This window comes from Spermophilus citellus (genome assembly GCF_964194105.1).
Source record: "Spermophilus citellus genome assembly, chromosome: 13".
Lineage (NCBI taxonomy): Eukaryota > Metazoa > Chordata > Mammalia > Rodentia > Sciuridae > Spermophilus > Spermophilus citellus.
Window position 1 is genome coordinate 15,744,411 of NC_138193.1, and position 18,467 is coordinate 15,762,877.

At 50.9% G+C, this 18,467-nt stretch overlaps 1 long non-coding RNA gene across 1 annotated transcript in view; it reads left to right on the top strand.

Moving 5' to 3' along the window:
* Positions 1–1,957: 1,957 nt before the first annotated feature.
* Positions 1,958–18,467, top strand: part of LOC308633023 — a 63,526-nt gene continuing 47,016 nt past the window's right edge. Inside the window, exon 1 of the long non-coding RNA XR_014018682.1 lies at positions 1,958–2,350. This is a non-coding gene — a long non-coding RNA (uncharacterized lncRNA). The remainder of the gene's footprint in view (positions 2,351–18,467) is intronic.

An 18,467-nucleotide genomic window follows, 5' to 3' on the forward strand; every position in this document is an offset into this window, starting at 1 on the left:
TATGGGCATGCGCCACCACGCCTGGATGGCATGGATTTTTTTTTTAAATCCCATTTTCCAGTTGAGGAACCCAAGGCTGGGAGAGGTGAGAAGAGTTGCCCAGGGTCACTTAGCGGGCACATGGCCTGAGAGTGGAGTCAGGCTCTCTATTCCCTGGGCTGTGCTCTGATCGAGGTGAACATGAGATGCCAGCGGATGCCACCTGGCTAGAGGCTCAGAGGTGTCCTAAAACCTGAGTGAGAGAGGCTCGGGCATGTGGCCTTGTCCTCAGAGCCCCGAGCAGCGTGGAGGGCTGGGGCTGAGGATCTGTCTGAGAGTGGTGTAGCCTGATGACCAGGGCTAGAGGACAACGCTGTTGGCAGGCAGCTCAGAAATGAAGGAGCCGCCAGGAACATAGGCCCTGTGGTACCCTTTCCAGAACCTGGAGGGCCAGGAGAAGGCAGGGCAGGGACCCCAGGTCTGGGTCCCTTTGCCATCCCCAACTTAATCTCTAGGCATCTGGTCAACAAAACCTTTCCCAGCAGTGATGCTGACTGGCAGGGCACGTGCCTGGGAGCCCTAGGCTGCGGTGAGAGGAACACGTGCCCTAGAGACAGACTGCTCTGCTTCAACCCAGTCTAGCCACCTCCTGCCTCAGTGACTTGGGGTCTCAGTTGCCCTTCCCATAAAATGGACCAATGGTTGCTTCCTTAGAGGCATAAGGCGTGAAGGTCTGCTCACACTATTGAGACTCTGTGCCAGAGCTGTGCAGGAGCTGGGGCTGGTTCCGGAAGCCACACAGTCGAGGTCCCTGCCCTTGGGCATTTTTGCATTGGTGTCCAACACAGCATACACCGTCCCCCCCACAAGCCTCATGTCCCTCCTCCCACTTGCAAAGGTGCCCACATTCTCCCCCACAGAGCCAGACTCCCTGCCAGCAGCAAGGGAGAAGGAGGGGGCCAAATTCAAACCCTGTCCTGAGGCACAGTTCCAGAGGAGGCAGGAGTCAGAGGTCAGCAGGGGTGGGTGAGGCTGGGGGGCTGGGGGCAAAATGGAGGGTTGGCACCTTGTGGTGCTCCTTATCCGGCTGCCCTTGTACCAGACGCCCAAAGAACTTGACAGTGATGATCTCACTAGTGTTCAAAGCTTCCAGAGGGAGGCCAAAGGCAGGGCAGAAAGCACTGGAGTGTGCTTGTGTTGACAGCTGCAGGATCAGAGTGTCTGGCTCAGGATCACAGGCTGTGGGGGTGGCGAGGCAGTGCACAGATTCTGAGGGCCCGGCACCCCTGCCCAGGGCCAAGTTCACCAACACACTTGAGGGAGGAGGCTTTTCTAATCAACAGCCTGCTTGCCCTGTGTTCTCGCATCCTTCCCACTCCCTAAATTGGCAAACGGAGGCTCAGAGGCGGGAGGAGGTTGACTTAAGGCCACACAACTTCATCACAGAGGTTGAGATGCAGGTCTCCACCTGTCTCCATCACACACAGATGGAGTGGCCTCCTCTTTGGGCTGGCTAGCACAGTGGACCAGGCTGACCCATCTTAACCTGCCTGTGCACGGGTGCACCTGTGTGCAGAGGAGCAAGGAGAAGGTGGGTCAGGTTTCTGGGTGGCCCCTGGGTCCAGCGGTCACCAGGCATGAAGCATCGCCCACCGTCCTTCCTGGGGTCGGCCCCTCTACCAGACAGCTCTTTCCTCATTGTTAGCATCCCTTGGATTCATTTTCTCAGGGCGTCTTGGTCCGTCTCTGCTTTCCCATTCATTCCCTGCTGTTTGCCCCAGCGCCTCCGCTGCTCTCCTACCCTGACCCGCTTCCCCGCAGCTCCCGGGCACCTGCCCCAGCTTCTCCCTTCCTCTCCTCCTGCCGCCTTCCCTTTGTCTCCTCCTCTGCTGGATCGGCTGGATAGCCCGAGCCTCCTCCCCGAGCCCCAGCTGCGCCCACGCCCCGCCCCTGCAGCCGCCCTTCCCGTGCGCCCGGCTCTGGGTGATTTATTACTTGCCCTGCTGCTTCTGACAAACTATTTGTAGGAAAATGAGATTTGGTCGGTGCTGGATGGCTCCTCTGGGAGGCAGGCGTGGGGGTCGGTGTCGGAGCCCCCGTGCCGGCCCTGCCGGAGCCCATGGCGCTTACGGAGCTCTTTAAGATAAATGAGCAAAATTAAGAGACTCACTGGGGGAAGAAAGCCCTGGATGGCGGCGCGAGAGCGGATGGCGCAGGATGGCGCACGCTTCCTCCTGGGAAGGCATCCACGTGCGCCCCGCGGGGCCGCCCCATCTGCTGCGGACTCCGGGGACGCCGGCCCCAGAAGAGCCTCGAGCAGGGCGCGGCGCTCCCTGCCCCCGGACGGGCGCGACCAGGGCAGAGACCTCGAGTAAGGCGCACGCAACAGATGGGTGGCACAGCAGGTCCTGGAGGTGGCCTGCAGGAGGCCGCACTGCGCAGGCGGTTGGGAAGGCTGAGCGCCCAGTGGGTGGGGGTCCAGGGCATGGCGGCGGGAGGGTGGACGCCGGGCAGCCCGGTTCCCGAGGCCAGACTGCTTTAGCCTCCCTAGTCCCTTGGGACCGCGGTAGAGCTCGCACCTGCTTGCAGGCTCCCCAGGGGTTCAGGAGGCAGCACCGACTCCAGCCTCGCTCAGGAAGCCTCAGGCCCTGCTCAGCGGAGGTTGAACTCCTCTGACAATCCTGAAGTTCACAGAGATGAGCAAACTAGGGTTGTGGCTCAGCGGTAGAGCGCACGTCCAGCATGTGCGAAGCCCTGGGTTCAATCCTCAGCACCACAAAAAAATAAATAAATAACGGAAGAAAATAAAGGGGTTAGAGTGCAGCTCAGGAGTAGAGCCGCCCTCAGCATGCCCGAGGCCCTGGGTTCCATCCCCAGCACTGTAAAAAGAAAAAAAAAAATCACCTGTTATTCTGCTGCTGATATCTTGATATTTATTCTAAGTCTCAAAAGACATATATATTTAAAGTCATGATCATATTATAAACATTTTGATGTTTTAGTTTTTTGGCATTATATTGTAAATACCTTTTACAAATCATTTAAAATACTTCTTTGAAAACAATTTTAAATAAGTGTGGCATTTTATTGTTATATGTTCCACAAATTATTTTTAACAAGGCACATATTTTGTTCATCTTGATTGTTTCTAAAATTTTGCTATAATAAAGATGTGTAAACTTAGCCTTTGCCAAATCATTTCCATTTTTATCACAGTGACATAAACAGTGATTTCTGCCCCTCCCTGGCTTCCTAAGGACAAGATGTGGCATTTTGAATAGAGTAGTTGACAATCTGAATTCCAAGCCTGGACCAGCCTTTCTAGAACTTTGTATGCTTTCAAAGACCTCTCTGATCTGCTAGCCATGGCAATTTGAGAATGTTCTGGAAGCAAGGATGTGCTTTAAGAATGAAAAGAGATACGGTCTTTGAAGAAAATGGTTATTCATTTTGAATCTTTGTAAGACATTTATACCTAAAATGTGTGCCAAATTGTAAGAAAAGGTGGCCTTGCCTCTGACTGGTGTCATTATGTTCTGTGGTGATGCTGATTTCAGAGAGTATTAAAATGGGAAACTTGAAAGTGGTGGGATCATGGGAAAATTTCAGTATGAAGAGTGTCTAGTAACATGGGGCTGAGAAGAAAATGGGGATTTGAGGTATAAAGATATCGGGGGAAAAGTGAAAATGTGTGGCTGCACACAGATGGATGGCAATTTTGACATGGAGGTCCACCTGCCTTGGAAAACAAAGATGGGGGACTGGAGTTCACCTGTCTGTCTTTCTGGCTGTCAGTGTGGAGCAGATGGGTCTCAGGAGTCTAGACGATGAGGCAAGACACTTTGAGCATTTGTTATTTGTCACCACCAGCACTTTTATTGTAAATGAAAGAAAATGTGCAAATATTATACTTAGATATCTACTGTCATGACCCTTCCAATCAATCTATTTCTTGAACCCTTTGAGGACACCTTACATCACTTGCTCTAAACTTGAGTGTCTTGGGTCGCCAAGCAGCTCTGGGAGGCTCAGTGTGGGGTGGAGTCCATAACTGTTTCTGACATTCAGAAATAGAAATTCTGAATGACCTATAATAAAGTGTCTCACGTCAGTAAAATGTGTATTTCTTTGCTTTGAGGTGACTTACACCAACTTGGTTTCAGAGTAGTTACTATCTCAAATGGATTCTTCTGACTGGTACTTGTCTAGGTGTTTGATTTCTAAACGAAAGGGAGAAAAAGCTGTCGAATCAACAGTCTTTTTTCTCCCTGTGTAGGAATCAGGGATCTTGGATGGATCCAGCTTGGAAAGGAATGTTTTAGCATTCGGCTTTAATCCGTGCTACTGCCCAGCTGCCACTGGAGGAAAGGGAGACCAAAGAGGAGAAGAGTCCTGATTCTGAAATTGGTGGGGATTTGCTAAGAAAAAAAAATACATCCAAATATCTTTTGCATTGAGATCATGAAGGAGAGAGGTGGGATCTGGTGGAGATAGGAGGGGACCAGGGGCAAAGAGATCTACTGACCAGCAGAGAAGAGCCAGAACAGGACAGAAACAGAGACCTCAGCCTAAAACAGATGACTCATAGTTGATTCAGCCTGTAGATCCCCACCTCATTTTATTGAGTAAGAAAAGATGTGGTAGCGGGTGTGGAGGGAGAGAAAAGAAATTAAAACACCCCAATCCTTTTAATTCGGCTCAAGATTTACTCTGCATAACCCAGCCATATTTTTGATAGGAAATTCATGGCTCCTCTGTCCCCAGTAACAGAAGGGTGATCTTTATGGGACCAGCGTGAGGAAGCTGGCGGGCACAGCCCCCGTCACATTAAACTGTCTCAGTGAAGAGGCAATTTGTTTGATATTAAGAGTTATAAAAATATCAGCACAGAGCAGTTATGCCAGGGATACTGCACAAGCCAATCTGAATTTTAATGTAGTGTGAGCAATAAGCACCGTGTTCCTTGAGTTCCTGCCACACTCCCTCTCGGCAAATATTTGAAGAGAAAAAAGCCCAAGCTCCGGGTGTCCTGCTCTTTTCCACTCCGGCCTCATGTGGGCTCTGTCCTTACCAGATGTGTGGGAGGGGGCAAGGGCTTCTGGGAGCCCGGGAGGGGGATTCTGGGAAAGCCCCACCCTGGCACCCTGAAGGGAGAGATCTGGAGGTGAGGCCGAAGGGGTCCGGTTTCCTGTCACCCTTTAATGCCACCCCTAGTCACCATCAGGACTGTTCCCCTATCTGCCACCATCTAAGGATTTTCATCCCAAGTGGCATCTTATTAACTTAGTGGAATGCCACTTGTCAAGCACCTGCAATCCTGTAATCTCAGCACCAGTCACACCCCGTCTCTTCATCTCACTCCCGGGCCCACAGGTGCACACTCTGACCTCTCCCTGTGTCCCTTCCCATCAGTCTTATCATTATTTCCAGTCTTCTCCCTTCACCTCCCGGTCACCTCTTCCCAGCCTCTTTGCCCATAAATATCCATCCAACCTTACAGATAGAGCTTCCTGAAATGTGCTGACCAATTAATTCCACTTCCATGGGGTGTCTACTCGGTGTCAGGCACAGTGGCTGGTGGAGGCACAGATATGAACAGGACCTGGTGTTCTCTGCTCTCCAGGGACTCACAGTTGGGGTGGGAGACAGCTGGGGGTGCTGGGCAAGCACTCTGGGCATTTTAACTCTGGGCCGAGGGAGATAAGATCCTCAAGAAAGATCCGAATGAAGGCAACGCAAGCAGTGGAGGGCTGAGGGGGAGATACATTTGGCTTAGGAGAAATTGGGGATGTAGGGGAGGGGCCTCCAAGTAGAGGAAGGACTGATAGGTGGCAATTTGAAAAGTAGATGGAGCTGTCTGTCACAGAGGGAGGAAAGAAAGGGGAGTTGCTAAGCAATCCCAGCTTGGCTGCGGGGGCCCAGAGAGTTCCCATGTGCCCACGCTAATAAGACCTCACAGCAGAGCTGGCTCCTGGCTTGTCTGATGCCCAGCTCAGGATGCTCTTTATCACAGACACACAGCAGTGATTCTCAGAGTACATGCGGGACCCTTGGACTCCCTGAGACCTTCTCAGGGGGTCTGGGAGGTCAATGCAGTTTCAGAGTCGTTTGTCTTTGCTTTATCCTTCGCCCCTGAGTGTGCAGTGGGTTTTCTGCTGTGCAGGGGGGTGATCTGCATAGCCCCAGGAACCCTCGTTTTCCAAGTGACCTATGAATGCACAATGTTGGAAATTATAGCTGGTGAAGCACTCACTCAAGGCGCAAGGCAGGGGGAGAACAGAAACATATTGATGTGGCTTCAGACTCACACTGCCACAAGCCCCTAAGGAACTGCACTTGCTGTGCATGTTGGGGCACACCTATAATTGCAGCATCTCAGGAGGCTGAGGCAGGAGGATCTCAAGTTCAAAGCCAGGCTCGGTAACTTAGTGAGGCCCTAAGTAACTTAGACCCTCTCTCAAAATAAAAAATAAAAATGGCTGGGGATGTGGCTCAGTGCGTAAACCCCTGGGTTCAATCCCCGGTGCCCCCCACCCAAATTAAAAAGCAATAAAAAAATAAACTGCCATTTGTTGAATTCTGAGATAGCTTCAGAGAAAAACTTCTGTAATTATCTGAGAAGGTGATTGACACATTCCTCCCTTTTCCAATTCCATGTCTGTTTGAAGCTAGATTTTGTCCAATATACTTTGACCAAAACATCCCAACACCCAATGCAGATGCAGATAGCAGCATCCCGTGGTGACTACTAAGCCAGACTGTGCAAACATGTATGAAAATCACCCTGGCTCACTGTTTTTGAAAATATGAAAATGTTATCTTTGTTAACCCCAAGGGGCTTATTGTTATTTATAAACGATTCATAAATACAAATTGTAACTGTCTTCTATATATGTAACATGATGAACCTTGATAGCTAGAGTCCACACAAGAAAATGCTCTTGGACAGCATATTTCTAAATAATTTTTTAGGATATGAAAAGGTTTTGGATCAAAATTCGAAGGAGGCTTGAATCCCAGAGGGTTTCTGAGGGTCACTGGTTGGAGCATGGGCTCCGTCTGACTTAATAGAGCCATTCCTTGTGTCCCTTTCTCTCTCTTCGCCCTCTGCTGCCCTCTCTACGTCCTTCTCTCCCTGGCTCTTGTTCTCGTTCCCCACTTGCCGTGGCTTTGCCCAAGCTCCCCTTCTTCCAGAAGTTTCCTTCTTCTCTTTCCACCAGCTTCCCCGCCATAGCACCTGCCTCAGTTCCCCTCTTCCCAGTTCCAGAGCCGGCCTCCCTCCCTGCAGATGCTCTTCCCTTCCTAACCCGGTTCTCTCTCCCCCTTATCTCTCCTAGTTCTGCTGTTGGGCTCCCTGTTTCTTCTACAGGGTACTGAGCCCCTGCATGCTCCTCACCTGCTCACCAGCTTCTTCTTCAGCGTCTCTGATTGCCGCGGAGGTGAGCAGTGTGCACACGTGGGCTGAGACCCTTCCTGCACCTCCCAGCCCAGCCCCTGGGCACCTCTTACAACAGAGGAACATCGTGGCTACAGTGGAGAGAGCACAGCTGGGAGCAGGGCATGCTGGGCTCAGAGCCTCGCTTTGCCACATCTTAACAACGCGTCTTTAACTGACTTACCCCACCTCTCTGAACTTGAGGTCCTACTTCTAAAAAGTGAGTGTGATAATGCTAGCCCCACCGAGATCTTCTGAGGATTCAACCAGAAGACACGTACACGGCATGGCCAAGTGCTGATCCATGACTGTCATTGAAAGAAACAGGATGTTGAGCAGAGAACGTGGGAATTTATGAATTAGTTACCATTATCTGTTTAGGAAATTGTAAATCACAGTGAGTTACAGTCCAGACCACAAGCTCCCAAACCATCTCACGCAGCACCTGGGCAGCTGGGGCAATTCCTGGGGTTTATGGGTGGAGCCTACCCACCTGTCATTTCAAAGAACTCTGATGCACACCAAATGCTGGCCATACATACCCAATTTTCCCAAATCTTCAATTTCTCCCCTTTTTTTGCAAGATTTTCTCACCTGTAAAGACCCGCTCGGCCTGTACATGGTGATAGTTACTGACATCTCACGTGGCCCAAGTGTGCTCTTATGGATTTTCTCTTATGGACTGGCTGTGTGCTCTACCAAGTTGACATCTGAGGCCAGTCCCTCCCTTCACTCCCGCCACCTGCTTCAGCAGAGCACAGCCCAACACAGAGTGAAATGGGCCAGGGGACCTTGGGCCTGGTGCCTACTATCTCGGGGCCTTTATTTCTTTGTTTCAAAGTGAGGACAGCCTTATCTTGTGAAAACATTCTGAGAACCACATGGGCTGATGTGTCCGCCGGTGGCCTTCTGGGTTGCTACCATCCAAATGCTACTTCAAGTTGTTTTCTTTGGTGAAAAGCCCATTCCTGTCCATTAGTGAACGAGGAGGACTTGGGGTCATTGTCCTTTAGGGCTTCCACTATTTTAGGACCTACTCTAACTCCTTGCTGGCTCCGGCTGGGCGGAGTGGACCCCAGGGTTGGGCTGCTGTCCCTTCCTCCCCCTTCATCCAGTCTCAACCGGTGTCTTCCGGGAGACACCGCCTGTCCTTGGCCTGCTTGACTGGGCTGGTGCTTGGGAACAGGCTCTGGACCTGCCGTCCCTCACACTGGAGGATTCTTTGGGTAACCCCACTTCTCCTTCGCCTCCCCGCCTGTGGGTAGGACGGGGTCACTGGGAACTGGTTGGCAGGACTGGAGAGGTCGTGTCTGGGAGCACGGGCCCTTGTTATCACTTTCTTTTCACTTCCCCAGGGGAGGTCGCGATGCTCTCAGCAGTCACTGCTCCCCTCATCTCTGACCCCTTTTGCTCCTGGGCTGTGTCTGCATCTCCACTCTGCTCAGGCTGCCTTTTCAAGAGTGGCCACTACCCCTTGCTCTGGAGAGCCATTAGGAATAGCTGCTAAGTGGGGTGTGTGGGGGATGGCTCCTCTCTGCCCCGCCACTCCTTCACCGGGTGCAGAGATGCTGGACTCAGAGATGTTGGATGCAGAGATGCTGCAGCCCTTCAGCTTGAAGGCACACACTGCCCCCCTGCAGAGGGACCTCTGGGCCACAGGCTGGGCCAGCTGCCCTCACTCTCTGCAGTCCTTTCCTCCATGGCCCAGTTCTGGCTTCAGACTGGTCCCCATGATGGGTCACTTGTTGTAAAGTCCCTCACTGCCAGATGCTCTCCATGAAGACCCTGTTCATGTCACTGGAAGTGTCTGAACATGTTCAAGCTCCACGTTGTTTTCTCAGGAAACTTCTTTGCTTCTCACAAGACACATAGACTCTGAGGGGTGCTGGATACAGAGGCCCAAAGGCTCATCTGGGTCACCTTATGCCACCCACCATGCTAAGGTGGACACCCACCCCCACCCCCTGAGTTCTGCACGTGCAAAGCACTTTTTGTAGGATTAGAGTGGGCTGAGGGTGGAAGGTGGCAATGACAACAGCCTGCTTTGCCCATATGAAGACTTGTCTTGCCTTTCCCTTTTAGTCATTTATCCATTTATTTGGAAGAGCAATTCCAGGACACATGCTGAGGAAGGCAGGAGGCTCTGAAGAGCTTTCTGGAGAGGTGGAGGAATAAGCTGGATGGCTGAGGGGGCTGGGCCTGTCTGCTCCTGAAGGCAGGCTGCAGAGCCCACCGGTGATCCCCTGTCACAGGCCCTTCTCCAGCTGTCATGTGGATGCCACTTAGTGAGGGTAGCCCAGATCAGGAGGCAGGGAGAAGAATGATGGGGTGGGTTAGTGGATGGGAAACTCTCCAGACTGCTTTGGGGGAGGAAACACACATGGGGAATTCAGGAGGCCCCAGATCCTTCTCCGAATCTTCTTTAACTATTCCTGGGGAGGTACATCAGACAAGGCCCTCTCTCCTCAAGGACAAGGGGGTGCAGGACCACCCTTGCCCCTCATCTCACACCCACCCAGTGCTCACGATGTGCAGACCCCACTCACTTTTGAACACCCTGGGGGCGGGGGGCTGGTGTCAGCTGCTCTTGACTGTGTTGGTGCAAAGCAATGGCCCCAAGGTCCCAGCAGAGAGAGCCGAGCCTGGGTTGGAGGGCACCTGGGTCAGAGGGCACCAAGGCTGGAGACCTTACTGACAAAGAACAGGCGAGATTCAGGGAGGGAGTAAATGCCAAGAGAAGAGAAAAATGAAGAGGGATGACTGTGAGGTTCCAAGGCCAATCGTGCTGCCAGCGGTAACCAGGAAGTTGGGAAGGGCTCTGGTTTGGAAGGGAGGATAACAAGCTCTGCTTTGGACAAGTTTCCTTGTGGAGGTTGGAAGGTCAACCAAATAGAGATCTTCCCCAGACAATAAGAAATATGAGGTGGGTGAGGGGTGAGGGGTCAGGGACGAGATGGGGGCTGAGCAGCCATGGGACCATGGGGACAATACCTGGCTGCTGAGGTCAGGCATTTGTCTGCCTCAGAGGTCCCCATGGGTGCCTACTGTGGGACAAGCACAGATCTGATGCTGGGGCATGCTGCAATGAATCAGACGGGAAAGCATGTTGATTGAGTTGCTTGGAGAAGGGAGTAAATGCTGTCAACTCACCAACTGGCCTGGGGAAGGAGCACCAGAGCGGGAGGTCAGCCTGCAGGCAGAAGGCCGGAGAGAATGGATTGTGTGGTGGATTGCTTAAGGCCTGAGTTGGCTTGCATGTGACAGAAAATCCCACTGTGGTGGTCTACACACAGCAAGGGACCATTAGCCTCCCACAAGGCAAGAGATGTGGAGGTGACAGCCCAGCACTGGTTCAGGGACTCCACCAAGTCAGTAGAGACTCAGCCAACCTAACTCCAGAGCTGCCCGCAGCTGCCCACATTGTGGGATCGGACGGTTGGCCACAGTCCTGCCGTCTCCCACCCCCATGTGCTGCTTTTCTTCCTTCTTTGGTTTAAGGTTGTGTTTTTCAAAGTGTGGAGTTCTTGGGGATGCTTCAGGGGCACCTGTGGAGGCCAGAGGACAGGTGAAGGGGGCTGGTCTGCAGAGCATCTATGTATACAGATGTCAGACATTGCAATATATATTTCAACTATAGATTGTTCCTTTTCAAAAGAGCCTCTGAGAGGGAAGCATTTCCTGGAGTTGTAGGCTGCATGAACAGGTTGCCTGTTGGGCTTCATTTGCTAAGACTCCTGCTGCCAGAGGTATGGCCTGCCAAATCACCTGGCTGGAGCATGCATGTATGTGCAAGTAAGTGCATCTGCATGTGCACATGCTGCACATGTGTCCTCAACTTGTGAGCATTCACCTGTGGGTCTCTCAGTGTCATCTACCTTTCCTCCCCTCAATGACCTGAGCCCTTGCCTCCCTAAAGACCACTCCATCCTGTCACTAAACACACCTTGTCTACTCTAAATCTGTGGTCTCCTCTCGGATTCTTTCTTTCTTGGGAGAAAAAATTTAGTTTATTTTGATTCTTGATTTCAGAGGTTCAGTCCATGGTTGGCTGACTCCATAGATGAGGCAGAACATCATGGTGGAAGAGTGTAGTAGAGGAAAGTTGCTCAGTTCATGATAGCGGGAAAGCAGAGAGAGAGGGAGAGGGAGACAGAGAAAGAGAAACCGAGAGACTGAGAGACAGAGAGTGATCCACTCATCAAGAACAAACTATAACCTCCAAAGTCATGTCCACAGCGACCTGTCTCCTGAAGCCACGCCCTATCTGCCTACAGTTACCACCCAGTTAATCCCTATTGGTGAATTAATCAACTGATTAGGTTACATGTATTATGAATGAATAATTTAACCTCTGAACTTTCTTGCATTGTCTGACACATGAGCTTTTGGGGGACATCACTTATCTAAACCATAAAATTCTGTCCCTGGCTCCCAAAAGCTCATGGCAATGAGCAAAAGACAGTTAGTCTACTTCTAAGAGTCCCCATAGTCTTAACAGTTTCAGCCTTGACAAAAGTCCAAGTCCAAAATCTCATCTGACTATGAGCCCCTGTCAAGATAAAAAGCAAGTTACACATATCCAAAAATACAGTGGCACAGAGTAAATATTTCCAGTTCAAAAGGGGAAAATAGGATACAGAAAGAAAGGATGGAACCAAAGCAAGATAAAATTCATCTGGGCAAAAAAAGTTCAATAGCCCCACCTCCCACATCCGGGCACATGGCACATGATGTTCTCTCCAGGGGTTCTGTGGCTCCACCCCTATGGTCTTTCCGGTTGCCATCAATATGGCTTATCTCTTGGTTCCTCTCTGCTCAGTTCCTACGGCTTCCTGGGCAGACCTTCCATTTCCTGGCATCCCTTTAATTTTAGGGGTCTCCACGCGGCCTTGGCTTCTGTCTCACAGCTCCATGCATTGCCATCCCAGGGACTGTCTTCAAGGACTCTGACCCTGCTACACATTGCCCAGCCTTCCAGGCCTCCCTTTGAAATCTTGGAGGAAGCCTCTGTGACCCACTAACCCCAGCATCCTGTTTTCCTGTAGAACCAGAATCACATGGTTGATGCCAAGGTCTGCCACCATCTCAAGCAGTATCAAGCCTGCTGGGATCCAGGCTGTTATGGTTGAAATATGAGGGGCCCTTCAAAAGCTCATAGTGAGACAATGCAAGAGGAGTCAGAGATGAAATGATTCTGAGAGCTGCAGCTTAATCAGTGGATTAATCCACAGACAGGGATTAACTGAGGGGTAGTATGGCTCCAGGAGATAGGTCACTATATGCTGACGTTGATTTTTATATTTTGTCCCTGGTGAGTGGAACTCTCTCTCTCTCTGCTTTCTTCGTGCCATGTTCTGAGTTGCTTTCCTTTGTCACACCCTTGCACCATGATGTTCCACCTCTGAATCTCTGAGCTCTAAATAAACTTTTCCTCCTCTAAAATTTTTCTTGTCAGTTCTTTTAGACACAGTGGTGAAAAAGTTGACTAAAATAATGTCTGCAGTGGCTTCTGAGTACCTCCGGAGCTGAGCATGGTGACATAGCTTCCTAGGGACCCCTGTGCAAGCAGGGGACCACATGATCTCTTCTCAAAGGAAGTTTAAATTTTACACCCTTGAGCCTGATGGGCATGGCCTTGCCAGTTCCTGAGACACCCTCCAGTCTCTTTCCTGTTGTCTCTATATGCTTTGCACTTTTAGTGCCTGAAATATCTTCAACAAACACCTCCCTTGGCCCCAATTTTACATGCAAGTTTCTGGCTAAGTTGCAAGATTTTCAAATCTTTTTACTCTGCTTTCTGCTTTTGATTCTCATAGTGAACTTGGTTAAAACCCACCAGCCATAGCCATGCCACTGCCTGAATGCCATGCTACCTTGAAATTTCCTCTACCAGAGTAATTAGTCCACCACCTTTAAATTTAGTCTCACAGAAAGGCTCAGGACATGAGCAAAATATAGAGAACTTCTTTGTCAAAATTCAACACAAATGGCCTTTACTCCAATTTCCAATAGAGTTCTGACGAACCCAGTCTTTACTGTCCCCAGTCCCATTGGCATTTGGATCTTCTAGGCTTCCACCAGAATTGCCCGTTAAGCTCTGCTTACCATATTCTAAGGCTTCTCCATCCTGCATCTCCAGACTTTTCCAAAATCCTCTTACAAACCAGTCCCAAATGTTTCCCAACCACATGGCCGGGTTAGTCACAGCCATGACCCCACTTCTCAACATCAATTTCTTAATTAGTCAGCTTTTCCCCTCTATGACTAAAAGACCTGACAATAATAACTTAGAGGAGGAGAAATTGATTTTGGCTCATGGATTCAGAGGTTCGGTTTATAGATCTGGGCCCAAGGTGAGACAGAACATCATGGTGGAAGGATATGGAAGAGGAAAGCTGCTCAGTTTGTGACAGGCAGGAAGCAAAGAGCTTTTCTCAGATTCATGTATTAAAGCCTAGTGTCATATTATCACTCATTGTGATGGGGCATTTGAGATGGGGAGAGAAGAGAGGAAATAAGAAGGGAGAAAGGTAGCCCAGAGAAGAGGCACGGTGGCAGGTTGTTCTTGGCCTCAGGGATGAATTCTCGACTGGTGGGGTTCCAATTGCAAGACCATACACAGCCCCTCCTGCTTCTCAGAGCCGGCCCTTTCCAAGAGACGAGGAGGGACTTTGCCACTGCAGAAGGAGTAAATCGTGTGCCTGACGTTGTCCTAGGAGCTCTTCCGTAGCTGTTTCATCTTCATGCCAGCCCTGTAAGGCAGGCGAATTGGCCCTCCCTTTACAGATGGGGGAACTTTACTCTGTTATATGTTATGGTGGCCAGGAAGTCCATGGATTCTTTTTGTCCACGTGCATGGTTCTTACCAGTGGCCAGCTTCCCGTTTGGCCTGTATGGCCACTTAGTACCCAGGGAAATGTGCTCACCCTCTTTCTGCCTCTCACCTGCCAGCTAGGAGAATAGCATATGGAGGTGAGAAGCCCCGGAAGATGTCTGCATTGTGAGGGGATAAGACCTGGGGGCTCCTCTAAAGCCTCAGAGAAGCCACCCAGGAAAACAGCCAGACGTGGGTTTGCAGTGCTGAGGCACCATCGGACCCTTGGCTGATGACTCTCCCCAAGCCTTAGTTTTTTTTTTTCTTTATAATGGAATTAACACCAGGACCCACCCACCCCATGGGGTTGATGAGTAATGACTAAGTGGGTGTCCGTAAAAGACTTTGCCATCCCCAGTCCTGGGGAGGCTGTTAGCTTTGGGTGTCATGGTTTACAAATGGAAAAACTGAGGCACCTTCCCCAAGTCCCATTCGAGGGCTGCCGCTGCAGCTTTTGGACTGAGAGCCTCAGAGTTGAGACTCCTTCCCTCCCTCCTTTCCTCTCTGCCAGGGCCAGCTCCCTGGAGCCCCTCCATGTTTACACATGTGGGGGAAGTGCCCTGTGGGGACCTGGGAGGAGTCTCTATGGCCTGAGGAGGGACTGGAGTCCTGTTTCCTGGCAGGTTCTCTTTTCCAAGTGTGGCCAGGTTTACTGGGCTCCTCGTGTTTCTCAGTGACCCTCCCGGCGCTCCGGTGGGAAGGGCTGAGTAGCAGTTGGGAATCCTCTCCTTCCAGATTTCTAATCCAGTCATTTAGACGGACTCAAAAGCCACACATGGATGAAACTGCCCTTATGTTACCACAGCCACAGAATGGACTTATTAAAGCTTTTTAAAACCTTTTACCTTGAAAACAAATTCATGGGGATATTTTCAAAGAAAGCTATGAAAGAAAGACAGAAAGAGAAAGGGAAACTGGGAGGGAGGAGGGGGGAGATAAGAGAGGCTTCTCTGCTGGTCGATGATTTGAGACTTTGCCCCCTGGGCTGCTGACCAGTCCCAGTGTGGAGAATCCCAGGAGCAACAAGATCCACCCGGACCTAAGACTGACCAGGAGAAGGGTGTGGGGTGGGGGTGTTGTCACCTAGGTCACAGGTGGGGAGATCACGGTACTGTCCACAGACCTGCGTGTGGGTGTTTTGGGAACTTCAACCTTTGTGGAAATCTCCTGAGAAGATCCCAGGAGAAATGCCTCCCATTGACTCACATCCCCCATTAGCATTCAGACTCAAACAAGTTTATCAGATTAACTTGGGTGTTCCGGACCCAGGAAATTGGATCCTGGAACAGGCAGGAAAGGATGGGGCTGAGGGAATAGAGGGACCGGAGCCCTAGAGGCTAGGGTTGAAGGCACTGGAGACCTGACAGTTTGGGGAGAGGAATGCCAAGTGGGAAGCAGACAGAGGGATGGGGCAGCCGTGGTCTTCACTTGACTCTGGGGCCTGGCAGTGGAGGTGGGCTGGAGTGTGACGGAGGTGAGAGGAAGGAGATGAGGACAAAACTCAGGGGCATAGTCTGAAGGAATTAATAATCAGGGGGGAGAACCAAGTGGTTCAGTAAAGAGAGCAAGAGAAAGAAAAGCAGGCTGTGCCTAAGCCACAGGGCCAGGTGCCTGGACGCCTACTGATGGACACCAGGGTGTTGGCTTCTTAGGGGTCTTTAAATCCCTTTCTTTTGATGCCAAGGAGCCTTTAGGACAGGGAGAACGTGCCCTGACATTCTTCAGGTGACCTTTGAGCTGGGCCTCCCCAGTCTCTACCTCATCCTGGGGAATACCTCTAGGCCTCCCTGACTCTCCCCAGTCTCTACCTCTTCCTGGGCAACACCTCCAGGCCTCCCTGACTCTCAGGGTGAAGCTAGGGCTCTTAGGTGGAGCCTCTCATCTTTAGGGTGTGCACAACCCCATGCACATCCTGCACCCAGGGAGCCCGTCTGTAGGGTGTTACCATTTGGTCTAATGTATGAATATATGCCATGGTTATTTTATATTCTATTCTCTGGCCTCAGTGATGACAATGTATTTTAACAAACATAGCATGGTAAAGCAACCAGCACCACAAAACAGTGTATTCTCAGTGTCTTGAATGTCACCAACAGGTTCAGACGATGGCACCTCCATCACTACTTTGACCTGGCTGCCTTGGGCTCATGTTCCACAACTCTCACTGTGTTCTCTCCTCTCCAAATTGGACTACGTGCACTTCGCAGGATTTTTAGTCTGGCCATTTGGTGCTGGCTTCTGTTATTTGGGGCTGTCACTTCCACTGTTGAGCAAGAGTCTTGGCTTTCCCTGAGACGCTACCTCCAGGAGCTCAGTCCCCCGAGGCCACTGTTCACTGGCTCCACTGCTGACTCTTAGGAAGTGAACGTGTTGCACCAGCTACAGAAGGGAGCCCTCAGAGCCCGTTGTCTGTACCCCAAAGGGCCAGTGTTTAGCAAAACACCTCTTCCAACTTACAAACATGCAGACTTCTTCTCTCCCCTCTCCTCAGGGCAGCTGAGTTTGGACAAGACCCTCGTGCCACTCTCGGGCTGCACACAGAATTACATGACATCTAAGCCTGCTGAGCAGCATGGGAAGTCTTCTCCCCTCCTGGTGAATTATTCCATGGGTCCCTGTCACTTCTACCTGAAAATGGCCATCTTCAAGGAGCCACCAAATAGCTGTTTATGCACAAACTCCTGTAGATTCATTTCAAGATTTTCCTGGAAGCTATCTCACTGTTGCCCAAGTCAAAGATTCAAGTAGATTTTGAGCAAGAGGTATGTCCCATATCCATTTGCCAGAGAGTACCCGAGTCTCTGCTCTGCCCAGCTAGGACACCTGTTTTTCCAGTTAGGAGCATTAACTGGGCAGAGGTCTCAGGCCAGGGCTCTCCTGAACACCTCTGCTGAGAACTGCCTCTGAAGACAGGTATCCTAACTTGTCCAGAGACCACCTGAGGCCTAGGTCCACCTTTCCCCATGGCCAATATGGCCCAACACACTTCCAGGCAAGACATGTGTCCTCTTGTGCAGAGCCTCCAGTATTTCTGGAATTAGGGCTCCTCTTCTGTCTTATGCATGGGAGATGCTAGGGACTCCAAAGGGAGAAGGAGATTTGCTTTCAGTAGCATGAACTATGATGAAGGAAATTGGAACCAAGCACCAGGCCAGTTCACAACAGAGTGGACTCCTGAGAGAAGGCAGAGATCTCTTTGTTTAGACCCAGGAAGTTTCATGAAATGCCTTCTTGGTCACTTACTACCTGTGGGCCAGGCGACACTGCCTTATCAGACCCTGGCCATGACAACCCCACTGTCCACCCTATTTCCTCTTCTTTCCTTCCTTCCCTCCATCCTCTCCCCCGGTCCTCTCTTTGCTTCCTACCCTCTCCTCTCCCCTTCTCTATTAATTACTCACTCTAGCTGGTATCAGGGATGAGGAGGGGGAAGACACTGTCCTTGCGCTTGAAGGGCATGCACATCCTGCAGGGGGGAAGGCAGGTGTGTACACAATTAACTATAATAAAACATGGTGAGCGATATAATGGAGATCTGCCCAAGGTGTCGCGGGAGCGCAGAGGAGGGAGGTGAGAAGCCGCCCAGAGGTCATCAGGAAAAGCTCCTCTGAGAAGGAGGTTTCTGAGTTGCCCTTTGAAGAGTGCATAGGAATTTTCCAGGTGAACCAAGATGAGAAGGGCATTCCAGGCAGGGATTCCACTTTGGCCTATGTACACAGGGAGGGATGCTGGGGTGTTTGACAAGGTGTCTCAAGGTCAGGGTAGATGGGATACACGTGACATGCTGACAGGCTGGATTGTATTCATTCCATGACGGAGACCGTGCCAGGGTCTGTCTTCGGGCTGTATCGTTTGTGCCCACCATTGTCTCTCCCCGTATTGCAGAACAACCCTTCTATTTTCCAAATCAAGCTCTGCAACTTTTTAGCCTCCCTTTATCCAGGTTGAAAACTCACTTTCTCCAGATGCCCATCCCCAAGGAGGCCGGAGCCTGGGGCTTCTTCCCAGTGTTGCTTGGGTCTCATCTCTTCTTTGGAGTGGAATCTGCTCAGGGCTTCCAGTCTGGACAAAACGCACTGGCTGGTGACCGGCCTCCATGTAATGACATGTTGTAAGTGGTGTGTTGTGAAAATGGCACCTACCTGAGTTCCTGGGTTGTGATGGTGGGACTGGGGACAG